The following is a 13,068-nucleotide window of genomic DNA, read 5'->3' as shown; positions in this document are numbered from 1 at the left end:
GTCCCCAACGGGGTACTTAGCTTTTGAAGTCTTCGGTAGCTGAATTACAGGAGCTGGCCGACCGGCACTTGCGAACTGCTTCTGCTTCGGGCACCACGCGGCAAGAAAGACTGAGGAAGATGGCGTCGGCTGATGCTTTTATACCCCAGGCGCTCTGACGTCGGGGAAAGGGCGACATCAGCCGACGCTAGACCCAGACTTTGGAATCCGGCCGACCGAAGGGCTGCCTGAGGCAGGACAACCCATATGTGATGACTGCAGATGCATCCTTGAAGGACATCCTGCTTGGATGCCTGAGGCACAGCATGGGATTCCGGTCTAATTTTCTTGGCCTTCTTTCTCGGCGACTCAGCGGATGGGCCTACTCCTTCCATACTGAGCGCTAAGTGACGTAGCCTTTGGTTCTCTAAATACAACTTCAGTGTAAGTGGCTTCAGAGTGTTTTGGGGTGAAAGATTTGCAAACAGGGCAGGACGTATGGTCGTGGGCCTCATCTAAGCAAAATATGCACTTCTCGTGCATGTCCTTGTGAGGAATTTGCCTCCCACAAACACACTTCCCCTTTCTAGATGACATGCAAGTCTAAACTGTAATCAAAGTAAGGAAAAAGCCCAACAGGGCATTTATTTGTATCGGTTGAAGAAACGGTCACCTGGTCTTGAACGGAATCGTATTTGGTCATCTGAAGAAACGCAATCTGCTTGTGGAACTGGCAAACAGGAGTCGGACTTCACTGCGGCAAAAAAAATCTGATGAGGGTACATGCAGACATCACTTTTATACCCAATGTCAGTTTATGGCCCTGGTAAGGGACATCACACGTACCCTCCTGTGAAAAAAACTTTGGTATACTGGCCAGACAGTGACGCTGCAGGCAGCAACTCCTGTTATGAATACTGCAACATGAGAACAGAAGGCCATCTATCTGTTTTCAAACAGAAAAGTGGAGATTCAGACCTTCTGGATGGGAAAAAGGACTGCTAGAGTGAGACAGGGGGGACAGGGCCCCTCAAATAGTCATTCTGACTAGGGTACACAACACGCTGGAACATTATGTTTTTTTAGTTTTCTTTCCAGTGTGGAGCTTATAGTGTTGGTAACCCTTGAAGACTGAATTTTTTTTCTTAGTCATTCTGGCTTGTTAGACTGTCCTGTTTTTTTTTTTTTTTTTGTTTGTGGGTTTTTTTTTTTTGGGGGGGGGGGCAGTGAGATTTTATTTATTTATTTTTTTTTTAAATACTCTTGCCACTTCTTAAATTTCTGTTTACCTGCATTTTGTTGAAACTGTCACACTTTGTTTTTGCCAAAACTGGACAAGGTGTTCAAGAATCCCTTGGAAATTAAGGAAAAGGAGGGCTGAAAAAGAGAGTTCCTGTATTAACTTATCCCTTTCATCACACTTTAATAACTTCTGCAGCAGAGGGATCAAAAATCTCTAGCCAAAGAGAGAGAATTTAAAATCTCATTTTATACTTCATCTGGGAGGTTCTGAGAACTCAGCAAGGCAAAACTTCTCAAAATAGTACCACGGTTTGTAGCCCTGGAAGTAGTATCGAATAAGCCATACATACTGCAAACAATGAGCTGCAACTTGCAAAATGGAAGAAACCAAATTATACGAAGCAGATTTTCCTCACAAGAAGCAACTGCAGTCAAAACAATCATCATACCTTCTTCTATTACTCAGAATAAACTTTAAGTGTGAGCCTGACAATTCAAAATTTTGAAAATCAAAGTTACAGAAGCATACACTTTTTTTCCATATTTTTCTATGCTCTTTTGGACAATTACAGGAAGGTTAAGACTGGAATTAACCAAGTGTTTAGCAGCAGTAGGATTAACTAAAACTATAGTGGCTGGGTCAGGTTTGGGAAGAGTGTATAAAAACTTAGACTGAGGAAAATCTATGCATTCTATCCACCTTTTTAGAGGGAACTGGCTGATTATCAGGAACACTGCAGGCATTAGAGCGCAGACATCCTCCGGAGCTGACAGAAAGTACAGTTTTGTACCTACCATAAATGTAGATGTCCGAACAGGATAGCATCTGCAGTCATAACAAATGGGTTGTCCTGTCGTCAGGCAGCCCTTCGGTCGGCCGGATTCCAAAGTCTGGGTCCGGCTTCGGCTGATGTCGCACTTCACCCGACGTCATCTCTGCTGGTCTTCGGGTATAAAGGCATCAGCCGACGCCATTTTCCTCAGTGTTTCTTGCCCCAGATGCCAGTTGCCCTCTTGGTAAGCTATATTTTGGATAAATGCCAAGGTTTCCAAAAAAGTAGAAGGCAAACACAAAAAACAACAATGTATGTACATATATACAAACAAATACACCATAAGAGACTCCCTCCCAGCTAACTATTAGGAGGGTAAATACCCTAGGAGTACCACAGAGGGGAAGGAGGGTGGGTAATCCTGACTGCAGATGCTATCCTGTTCGGACATCTACATTTATGGTAGGTACAAAACTGTACTATGTCCTTCAAGGATGCATCTGCAGTCATAACAAATGGGGAGAATACCATAGCCAAACTAGGGGAGGAGGAAGAAGAATTATGGTGTAGTTAGGATCCCTTGCAGTACAGCAGTGGCAAACCCTGCTCGGGATCTAGAGTACAGAGGTAAATTATAATGATTGGCAAATGTATGCACGGAGGTCCAAGTAGCCGCCTCAATAATGTCCTTGGTAGCCACTCCTCGTAAGAAAGCTGTGGTAGTGGCTGTAGCCCTTGTAGAATGAGGTCTTATGTTCTGTGGAATTGGTTTTCCGTGGTAGGAGTAACAGAATCTTATGCAATTTCCTATCCATTTGGAGATTGTCTGTTTGGAAATTGCTTTTCCTTCCCTTCCTGTTGCATAGGCTACTAAAAGCTGGTCAGTCTTTCTGTGAGCTTTGGTTATGTCCAGGTAGTAGCATAACTGTCTATGTACATCCAAGGTATGCAGCAGTCTTTCCCCCCTGTTCTGTGGATTGGCAAAGAAGGTAGGTAGGTGGATTGCCTGGTTTAAAGACACTCTGGATACCACCTTAGGCATAAATGTAGGATTAGTTCTCATGGACACCCTATCTTGATGGAAGATTAGGAAGGGTTGTACTGCCATTAAGGCCTGTAGTTCCGAAACCCTCCTTGCCGAAGTAATTGCCAGTAGGAAAGCAGTTTTCCATGATAGGTGTTGAAGATCTACTGTTGCTGCTGGTTCAAATGGAGGGAGTGTCAGTTTTTCTAGCACAAAGTTCAAGTCCCATGCTGGTAATGGTGGTTTCCTAGGAGGTTTTACATTCTTGATCCCTCTGAGGAATTGCCTGAGTAGAGGATGCGAAAAGACAGGTGGATCGAAGCTGTATTCTGCTGAAATAGCTGATGCATGTATCTTGATGGAGGAATAGGACAGGCCTGTATGTATAAGCTCTGCCAAGTACTCCAGGATGTTAGCAATATCTATGTTCGACACATCTTTTCCTCTTTCAGTACTCCAAATGACAAATCTTTTCCATTTTCCTGCATAGTTCCTTCTTGTTGAAGGTCTGCGGGCTTCAAGGATAATGTCTTTAACCCTTTGGGATAGGTCTGGGTTAGTTGCTGCTATGTGATGTTCCAGGCAGTCAGTTGCAAGGTTTTTAGGTTTGGGTGCATGATGTCGTAGTTGTTCTGAGTTAACATCAAAGGCATCAGGGGTATTGACCACATTCTCCCCTGAGACATGCTCCTCAGCAATGGATACCAGTGTTGTCTTGGCCAATTCGGAGCTATCAGGATTATCCTTGGGCGTTCCTCTTTGATTCTCAGTAGTACCTTGTGCATCAAAGGAAGAGGTGGAAATGCATATGCCGTCAGGCCTTTCCAACTGAAGGATAGAGAGTCCACCTTCCATGCAAGTGGGTGGTATGTCCTTGTGCAGAATTTTTTGAGCTGGTGATTGAGTGGGGATGCGAATAGGTCTATTTGTGGCATTCCCCATTTCTTTGTGATGGCCTTGAAGATGTCTGGGTGTAGCATCCATTCGTGAGCATCCGAGGTGGTTCTGCTTAACATGTCTGCTAGGGTGTTTTCTTTTCCCGGCAGAAATATTGCCTGTAACTGGATGTTGTAGCTCAGAGCCATATTCCAAAGGTCCAGAGTCATTCTGCATAGGGGGTATGAATGAGTGCCTCCCTGTTTGTTGATGTACCACATGACTGTGGTGTTGTCTGTCCTTATCAGTAAATGGCCTTCTTTGAGGAATGGTCTGAATTTCTGGATTCCTAGTTTTACTGCCAGCATTTCTTTTTGGTTTATGTGCAGGTGCAGCTGGTCTGGAGTCCACAATCCTTGTATGCATTTGTCCAACATGTGCGCCCCAGCCTAGGTCTGAGGCGTCCGTTGTGATGGTTTGGCTTGCTTGAAAGTTGTGGAAGGGCAAGCCTGGGTTTGACTGGCATGCTTGAGCCCACCATAGGAACTCCTGTTTCAGGCATGGGATTAGTGGGATTTTGGTTTCTAAGCTGTGCCTGTGTTGAGACCATAAATTCTTTAGGTACCACTGTAGCTTTCTCATATGCAGTCTGGCATGTGGGACCAAGATTATGCATGATGCCATGAAGCCCAAGGCCTGCAGTACTTTTCTTGCTGTTAGTTTGTTCTGCTTTGTTAATGCCAAGAAGTAAAGAGGGAGTTGTTTTGTTATTCTGCAGTTAGGAATGCCATTTGTTTTGCTGTGTCCAATTCCGCACCCAAGAATGTTCTTGTTTGGGATGGTATCAGTCTTGACTTTTGTAAATTGACTGTGTATCCCAGGGCTAGTAGTAAGCAAATGACTTTTTGTAAATCTGTTGTCAGCTTGCTTTTGTTGTCCGCTTGTAACAGGCAGTCGTCCAGGTATGGATAAATTTGGATTCCCTGTAGCCTGCAGTGGCGATTACTGATGCCAGGCATTTTGTGAATACTCTGGGCAGTAGATAAGCCAAAGGGCAATGCTGAGAATTGATAATGCTCTGATCCTGCAAGAAATCTGAGGTATCTTCTGCAATTTGGTCGTATGGGAACGTGCAGGTATGCCTCCTTGAGATCTAGAGTTACCAGCCAACACTCCTTGCCCAGCATGGGAAGAAGTTGCTGTAGGGTCAGCATTTTGAATTTTGGGACAATGATGTATGTGTTTAAGACGGACAGGTCGAGAATAGGTCTCCAACTTTTCTCCTTTCTTGGTACTAGGAAGAGTCTGGAGTAGAATCCTTTGCCCTGTTCTGTTATTGGTACTCTTTGCACAGCTCTTATCTTTGTTAATTGCGCTATCTGCTTTAGAGCTTCTGGAGGTAGGTTTGGCATTCCTCTTTTTACTGGTAAAGTGTGGAAGTGGAACCTGTAACCTTGGTCTATGGTTTGCAAAATCCACTTGTCTTTTGTGATATAGTGCCAATTTTTCGAAAATAAGGCTAACTTTCCGCCTAAAGGTGCTGTTATTTGCTCCCTGGTAGGCGGTGTCAGAGCCAAGTCACTGTGATTGTCCTTTTGCAGTGGCAGTGGTTGTGTCTGTGCCTCGGTTATTGCCTTGCCACTGTCGTCCTCTGTAGGCACCTCCTCTGGATTGATTTCTGCCTCTAGAGCGTCTATTCCTGCCTCTTTGAGATTTTGAGGAGTCTGGAAAGGACCAATTTTTGGCAGGCCAGTTCCTGCTAAACCTTGGGGCTGAACCTGTAAGAAATCCTTAACTGTTTGTACAGATTTTGCCTTCTCTTCCATTTTCTTCATTACTTGCTGAGCAGGTGTACCAAATAGACTGGCCTTATCCATAGGAGCATCTAACAGCTTTGCTTTAACATGATCCAGCAAGACCTGTTCTTTCAACCATGCATGCCTTCTTATCACTGTGCCAGTCATGGCTGATCTAAATGAAGCCTCCAGTGCATCATAGCCACATTTTAAAGAATGGTTACTAACCTGCTGAATGTTATTCACCATTTCTAAAACATATTTCTTATCTAAGGGGTCATCAGTGGACAGCTTCTTAGTTAACTGATCAAGCATAAACTCTTGGTATTGGATCATATGAAACTGACAGTTTAAAGCTCTAGCTGAGAGAGTAGCAGAGGTGTAAACTTTTTCCCCATCTCTCTAAGGACCTGGATTCCCTTTCAGAAGGAATAGGGTTTTGCTGAGGTCGAGGCTACTGCCTTAGGCCCCTGGGATATAGTCTCAGGATCTGCAAGTGGGGCCTTGTATAGGTGGTGATGAGTGTCTGGCACCCTGTAAAATCTATCTGGTTTGGCAGGGGCTGGAGGTAAAGTATCAGGAGCAGTGCAAACATCATTAAATGCATCATCCACAACAGGCAGTACTGGAGGTATAGCTAAGGGCCTATGTTGTGGTAAGTGCAGAAATGTCCTAAGCCTTTTCTTGAATCTGAGAAATCTTGTCCCTGCCATTGGAATTGTTCTCTCATGGCATGTAAGGTTTCCCCAAAGGAGAATTCCTCTGGTGGAGAGGCAGATGGAATGGATTCTTCAGCGTCTGAATCTTCATAAGTAGAAAAAGGAGCCTCTGGCTGGTCTGTAATGTCTGAGTCATCCGAAGAATCATCAGAGGACACTGGCTCGGGGGGCTCTGCTCTAGGTCTCTTTTCTGGGGCTGAGAGGCCCTGTCTGGGTGGGATTGGGATCCCTAATTAAGGATATTAAATCCTCAGCCAGAGTAAGCATTTGTGAACTAGAAGTGGGCCTGTGTGAGGGGCTTAACAGACACTGATTTAACAGTTTTGGCTGCTTTAGCCCTGGCAAAGGCCTTAATAGACATGGCTGCAGGAGGCCTAGCAGCACCACGTGCTGGGGTAGAGACATCCAAAGGAATGGTGTCTGATAAATCACTAGGAACCACAGTAGTAGGCAAAACTTCTGAGGCCGATTCAACTAAGGTAGCAGGAGCCTCAGTAGTAGTCATGGATTCGGCTGAAGATTGACCGGTTTTCGGTTTCGGCGAAACAGAGACACCGTGGCTTGCTTAACCGTGGTTTCGGCGAAACCGCGACCCAGTGTCGGTCTTTTTCTTTGTGTTTTTAACAATTTGGGTAGTCGGAGGATCCAGCGGCATAATGTACGCAAAATCTGAGCGAAAAACTGTTCAGCAAACTCCGACCGGCCTAAGCGTTCGTCGGTTAAAGGAAGCACAGGCGAACAGGCTGCTACGTCGTGGTCTGGGCCTAAGCAAGGCAGGCAGTAAGAGTGGAAATCTTTATGAGGTATTTGTTCCCACAAGTTAAACAGTTATTGACTTTTTCTGACATCGGCTGAGGCAAGAGAGAGTCCCAACGGGTACTTAGCTTTTAGAAGTCTTGGTAGTATTCGGTAGTAGTAATCTCTGGATCTGACCGACCGGCACTTGCGAACAGCTTCTGCTTGAGCGCGGCAAGAAAGACTGAGGAAAATGGCGTCGGCTGATGCCTTTACACCCGAAGACCAGCAGAGATGACGTCGGGTGAAGTGCGACATCAGCCGAAGCCGGACCCAGACTTTGGAATCCGGCCGACCGAAGGGCTGCCTGACGACAGGACAACCCATTTGTTATGACTGCAGATGCATCCTTGAAGGACATCTGGGGGGAATAGGTGAAAGTCATGGAAATTCACTTCATAGGGACTGAGAAAAGTACAGTTTTGTACCTACCATAAATGTAGATGTTCAAGTGCTAATACAGCTGCAGTCGTAACAGATGGGTTCTCCTGCCGTCAGGCGGGTCCCTCGGTTGGCCAAATTCCAAAGTCTAGGTCCGGCGTCGGTTGTCGTCGCTTCTTCCCTGACGTCAGAGCGACAGGGGTATAAAAGAACCAGCCAACGCCATTTTCTTCAGTTTTTCTTGCCCCAGATGTCAGGTGCCCCCAGAAGGAAGGCAATACATAAAATGATGTAGTAATGCAATGCAATATAATCAAAAAACAGTAGTTGCAAGCAAGTACACCATAAAAGAATACCCCTAGAGGGGAAGGAGGGAGGGAAACCTGGACTGCAGCTGTATTAGCACTCTAACATCTACATTTATGGTAGGTACAAAACTGTACTATGTTCATTTTGCATACAGCTGCAGTCATAACAGATGGGTAGAATCCCAAAGCTAAGAAAGGGGTGGTAGGCACTAGGTGGAACTAGGAGGAGCCAAAATGCCCTGCAAGACTGCAGTGGCAAAGCCTGCTCTAGATTTGGAGTATAATGGTAGGTTGTAGTGTTTGGAGAAGGTATGCACAGAACTCCAAGTGGCTGCTTCCAAGATATCCTTGGTAGGAACTCCTCTGAGGAAGGCTGCAGAGGTGGCTGTGGCCCTGGTGGAATGAGTTCTAATGCCTGTAGGTACAGTTTTGCCATGAAAGGAATAGCAAAAGCATATGCAGTGGGCTATCCATTTTGAGATTGTCTGTTTGGAAATTGGCTTTCCTTGAGCTCCTACCGCATAGGCCACAAAGAGCTGTTCTGATTTTCTGAAAGGTTTTCTTCTGTCCAAATAATAACGCAGTTGCCTGTGGATGTCCAAGGAATGTAGTAGTCTCTCCCCTTTGTTTTGAGGATTGGGATAAAAAGTAGGTAAATGTATGGCCTGATTTAAAGCTACCCTGGATACCACTTTAGGCATAAAGGATGGGTTGGTTCGTAAGGAAACTCTGTCCTAATGGAAGATGATAAAAGGCTGGACCAGCCATGAGAGCCTGTAGTTCTGAAACTCTATGAGCTGAAGTGATAGCCAGAAGGAAAGCTGTTTTCCAGGACAGATATTGCAAATCTGATGAGGCAGCTGGCTCAAAAGGAGGCAAAGTCAGTTTTTCCAGAATGAAATTAAGATCCCAAGCAGGTATTGGTTGTTTCCTTGGAGGTCTTAAATTCTTAGCCCCTCTGAGGAACTGTCTTAAAAGAGGGTGAGAGAATAAAGGAGGATCAGTGTTGTATTCTGCAGAAATGGCTGAGGCATGGATTTTGATGGAGGAGAACGAAAGTCCACTGCTTAGCAGTTGAGCCAAATATTGTAGTATTTGAGGTAAATTCAGTTTTCCAGGGCTCTGGCCCTTTTTCTCATTCCAGACAAAAAACGTTTCCATTTTGCGGAGTAAGCTTTTCTAGTTGATGGCCTTCTGGCCTCCAAAATGACATCCTGCACCTCCTTGGAGAGTAGGGCCTGCTGTGATGCTAAGGAATCTTCCATGCAGCTAGATTGAGTGTTTTTAGCTGACTGTGAAGAGTTTTGAATTTGTGCTGAGTCAGAAGAAGAGGCATTAGAGGCAGGGTCCATGGAGGGGAATGCATCAGGCTCCTCAGGAGTGGGTACCAGTGTTGCCTTGGCCAGTCCAGAGCAATGAGGATCATCTTTGGTCTGTCTGCTCTGGTCTTCAATAGGACTTTGGGCAGCAGAGGAAGAGGCGGGAAGGCATAAACTGTAATTGATGTCCAACTGAAAGAGAGAGCGTCCACTCTCCAGGCCTTTGGATGGAAGATCCTCGAGCAGAATTTTGTCAATTGATGATTTTTGTGGGAGGCAAAGAGATCTATGTCTGGCCTTCCCCATTCTTGGATTATTTCTGTAAAACGTTTTGGATGCAACTTCCATTCGTGTGGATCTGTCATATTCCTGCTTAGGTTGTCTGCCAGCGTGTTTTCCTTGCCTGGCAAGTACTGTGCTTGTAGTTCCATTTGTAAGTCCATGGCCATGTTCCAAAGTGACATGGCCAGTCTGCATAGGGGATAAGAATGTGTTCCTCCCTGCTTGTTTATGTACCACATAACTGTGGTGTTGTCCGTTCTTATCAATAGTTGACCTGGTTGTAGAAGGTCCTTGAAAGCTATAATAGCATTTATTACTGCTAGCATTTCTTTTTGATTGATGTGAAGGTGCTTTTCTTTTTGGGACCATTTGCCCTGAATGCACGGGTCTGTCATGTACGCCCCCCAGGTGTAGTCCGAGGTGTCTGTTGTGATGACTTGATTTGCTTGAGGCTTGCTGAATGGAAGACCTGTGTTTGTTTGACATGCTTGAGTCCACCACAGAAATTCCTTTTGCAGACATGGAATTAGTGGTATTATTGTTTCCAAACTGTGGCTGTGTTGAGACCATATGTTTTTTAGGTACCATTGTAGTTTTCTCATATGCAGCTTTGCACATGGGATTAGTAAGATGCAAGATGCCATGAATCCCAGAGCCTGCAGGATTTTCCTTGCAGTCAGCCTGGTGCAATTTGCCAGTGTTCTGAAATATTGAATTAGTTGCCCCTGCTTCTCTGGCGTGAGGTAGGACATCTGGGTGTTTGTGTCCAAACTGGCACCCAGGAAAATTATATTCCGAGAGGGTATTAGCCTTGATTTCTCTTTGTTGACTGTGTATCCCAGAGAGTTTAATAACATTATTACATAAGCCAGATGTTTCAGAAGAATGTGCTTGCTGTCCGCTTGGATCAGGCAGTCGTCCAAATAAGGGTATATTTGTATCCCTTGAAGTCTGCAGTAGGCAATTAATGATGCCAGGCATTTTGTGAATACTCTGGGCGCAGTAGATAAGCCAAAGGGCAATGCAGAGAATTGATAATGGGTTGAACCTGCAAGAAATCTGAGGTATCTTCTGCAATTTTGTCTGATTGGGACATGCAGGTATGCCTCCTTGAGGTCCAATGTTACCAGCCAAGACTCCTTGCCCAGCATGGGAAGAAATTGCTGTAGAGTGAGCATCTTGAATTTTAGTGCAGTAGGAATGTGTTTAGGATGGAAAGATCCAAAATAGGTCTCCAATCTTTTCCCTTCCTTGGCACCAGAAATAGCCTGGAATAAAAACCTTGACCTTGTTCGTGTGTAGGTACCTCTTGAATTGCTTTCATTTTTATAAGATCTGAAATTTGCTTTTGTGCCTCTGCCCTTTGATTGTGTGGCAGTTTTGGCATGCCTCTCATTTTTGGAAGGGTATGAAAATGGAATTTGTAGCCTCGGTTTATAATGTCCAGGATCCATTTGTCCTTTGTGACAACATGCCAATTTTTTGAGAATAGTGCCAGCTTTCCTCCTAAGGGGGCTGCCATTTATTTATTTATTTTACATTTGTTGACCGGGCTAGTCTAGCTGGATACATGTCCATTTCCAGTAGAGGCCCGGGGAGAAAAGCTCCACGTATTTGTACAGAGTTAATAGATGCTAAATGATTAGAAGTTATACATTGTTGCCAAAAAAAAAAAATCAAAAAAATATAAGATAATACAAAAGTTTTAACAAATAATGTAGAATACTAATCCAGTTCTGTAAGGTACAGAGATAAATTTTACTTATATACATATATACATATAATTTGTGTACAATAGAATGGGTTGTTAATTTGTAATAGGTAGTAAATGAAGGAAGGGTGAGATAAGTGAGTGGGGGGGGGGGTGAGAGACAATTAGTCAGGGTTAGTACAGGTGCATAGCCGGTGATTATTGAGATATGGTTTTAGAGGTTTTTTAAAAAGAAAAAGAGAAGTCTGAGCTGTGATATTGGAAGGAAGTTTATTCCATAATTTTCCTACAGAGTTGGAGAACAAGGAGTCACCTGCTGAGTTGTTGGATTTAGTAGTATTAATCAGCAGTCTGTTTGAAGAACGTAGATTTTTGAGATTGTTATAAGGTGTAATGAGGCTACAAAGTATAGGAGTGTTGCTAGGTTGATACAGGGTCTTATGAGCTATTGTAAGCTGGGGAAATTGAAGCTGGTTAAGGAATTCAAGCCAGTTTAATTGTTTAAGATGAAGACAGTGATGGGTTCTGAAAGGAGAGCCTGTAGCAAAACTAGCAATATTATTATAGGAAGTTGTTAGTTTCTTGAGGTTATTTTTAGAGATATTAGTATAAATGGGAGCGGCGTAGAGCAGAGTGGATAAAAGGTGAGTTCTAGCTATAGCAGACCTAGCTTCTGGAGTAAGATAGGGTTTGATTCTGTAAAGGGATCCCAATTTCTTATTAATTAATTTTATTGTAGCGTTTATGTGTGTATGAAAGTTTAGATTGTTGTCAATTGTTATTCCTAGCAGTTTAGTGGTAGGGTCAGGTGAGATAAGGGTACCATTATTAGAAGTGAGATTGAAATGAGAAGAGATGGACTTTTGGGTTGGGGTGAAAAGTAGCAATTTATTTTTTGGGGGGGGATTTAGAAGGAGGCAGCGGTGAGAGAACCATTGTTCTACAGTGTTGAAGGCTTTTTGGGTAAGGGACTGAAGTTCGGTTGGTGAGGTAGCTGAGCAGATTAAGGTTGAATCATCTGCATACTGAATGCAGGTGGAGTATGGAATAGCAGATTGCAGGTCGTTAACAAAGATAGAAAATAAGAGTGGGCCTAAAATAGAGCCTTGTGGGACACCGAGGGAGATTGGGAGGTGATTAGATAGTTCACTGTGCCAGAGTACAGCCTGCTGACGGTTATTAAGGTAAGATGTAAACCAGTTCAAAGATAGAGAATCAAGAGAGACCTGGTTGGCCTGCAAAGGGGAAAGTCATTGGGTTTGCTTTCTGAAAGATTGTGAGTTGTCCTCACCACCTCTTTATGTAGGAGCTTGCCATTGTCTGCCTCTGTACGATCCTTGTGATTGTCCTCTGCCCCTCAGGCACCTGTATCTGCCTCTTTGGGGTCTGTCTGTGGCAGGAAAGGACCAGTTTTTGGAAGGCCAATTTCTACTAAAACGTGGGGGCTGAACCTGCAGAAATTCTTTCACAGTTTGCATTGATTTAGCTTTTTCCTCCATTTTCCGTAATACTTCCTCAGCATTTGCCCCAAATAGTACATCCTTTTGAAGAGGGGCGTCTAGTAATTTAGCTTTGACATGATCAGGCAAGGCTTGTTCCTTGAGCCAGGCATGCCTACGTATGACTGAGCCTGTAACAGCAGCTCTACATGAGGCCTCTAGAGCATCAAAACCACATTGTAAGGTATGTTTACCCACTTGTTCTACACTATGCATCAAATCCTGCAACTCCTTCAAGTCTGGTTGTTCAGGTTGTGACATTTTACTTTTCAATTGAGATAACAGAAACTGTTGGCATTTTAGCATATGAAACTGACAGTTTAAGGCCCTCATGGTTAAGGAAGCCGAGGTATATACCTTTTTT

At 44.1% G+C, this 13,068-nt stretch overlaps 1 protein-coding gene across 1 annotated transcript in view; it reads right to left on the bottom strand.

The window, feature by feature from the left end:
* The window catches only part of LOC122807767 (sarcolemma associated protein), a 2,306,558-nt gene that overhangs the window by 1,655,328 nt on the left and 638,162 nt on the right, over positions 1-13,068 (bottom strand). The gene's annotated exons all lie outside the window — the stretch shown is intronic.

This window comes from Protopterus annectens, chromosome 7.part1 (assembly GCF_019279795.1).
Source record: "Protopterus annectens isolate FY-2018-M chromosome 7.part1, PAN1.0, whole genome shotgun sequence".
Taxonomy (NCBI): Eukaryota; Metazoa; Chordata; order Ceratodontiformes; family Protopteridae; genus Protopterus; species Protopterus annectens.
This window is presented reverse-complemented; position numbering and strand designations above follow the sequence as displayed.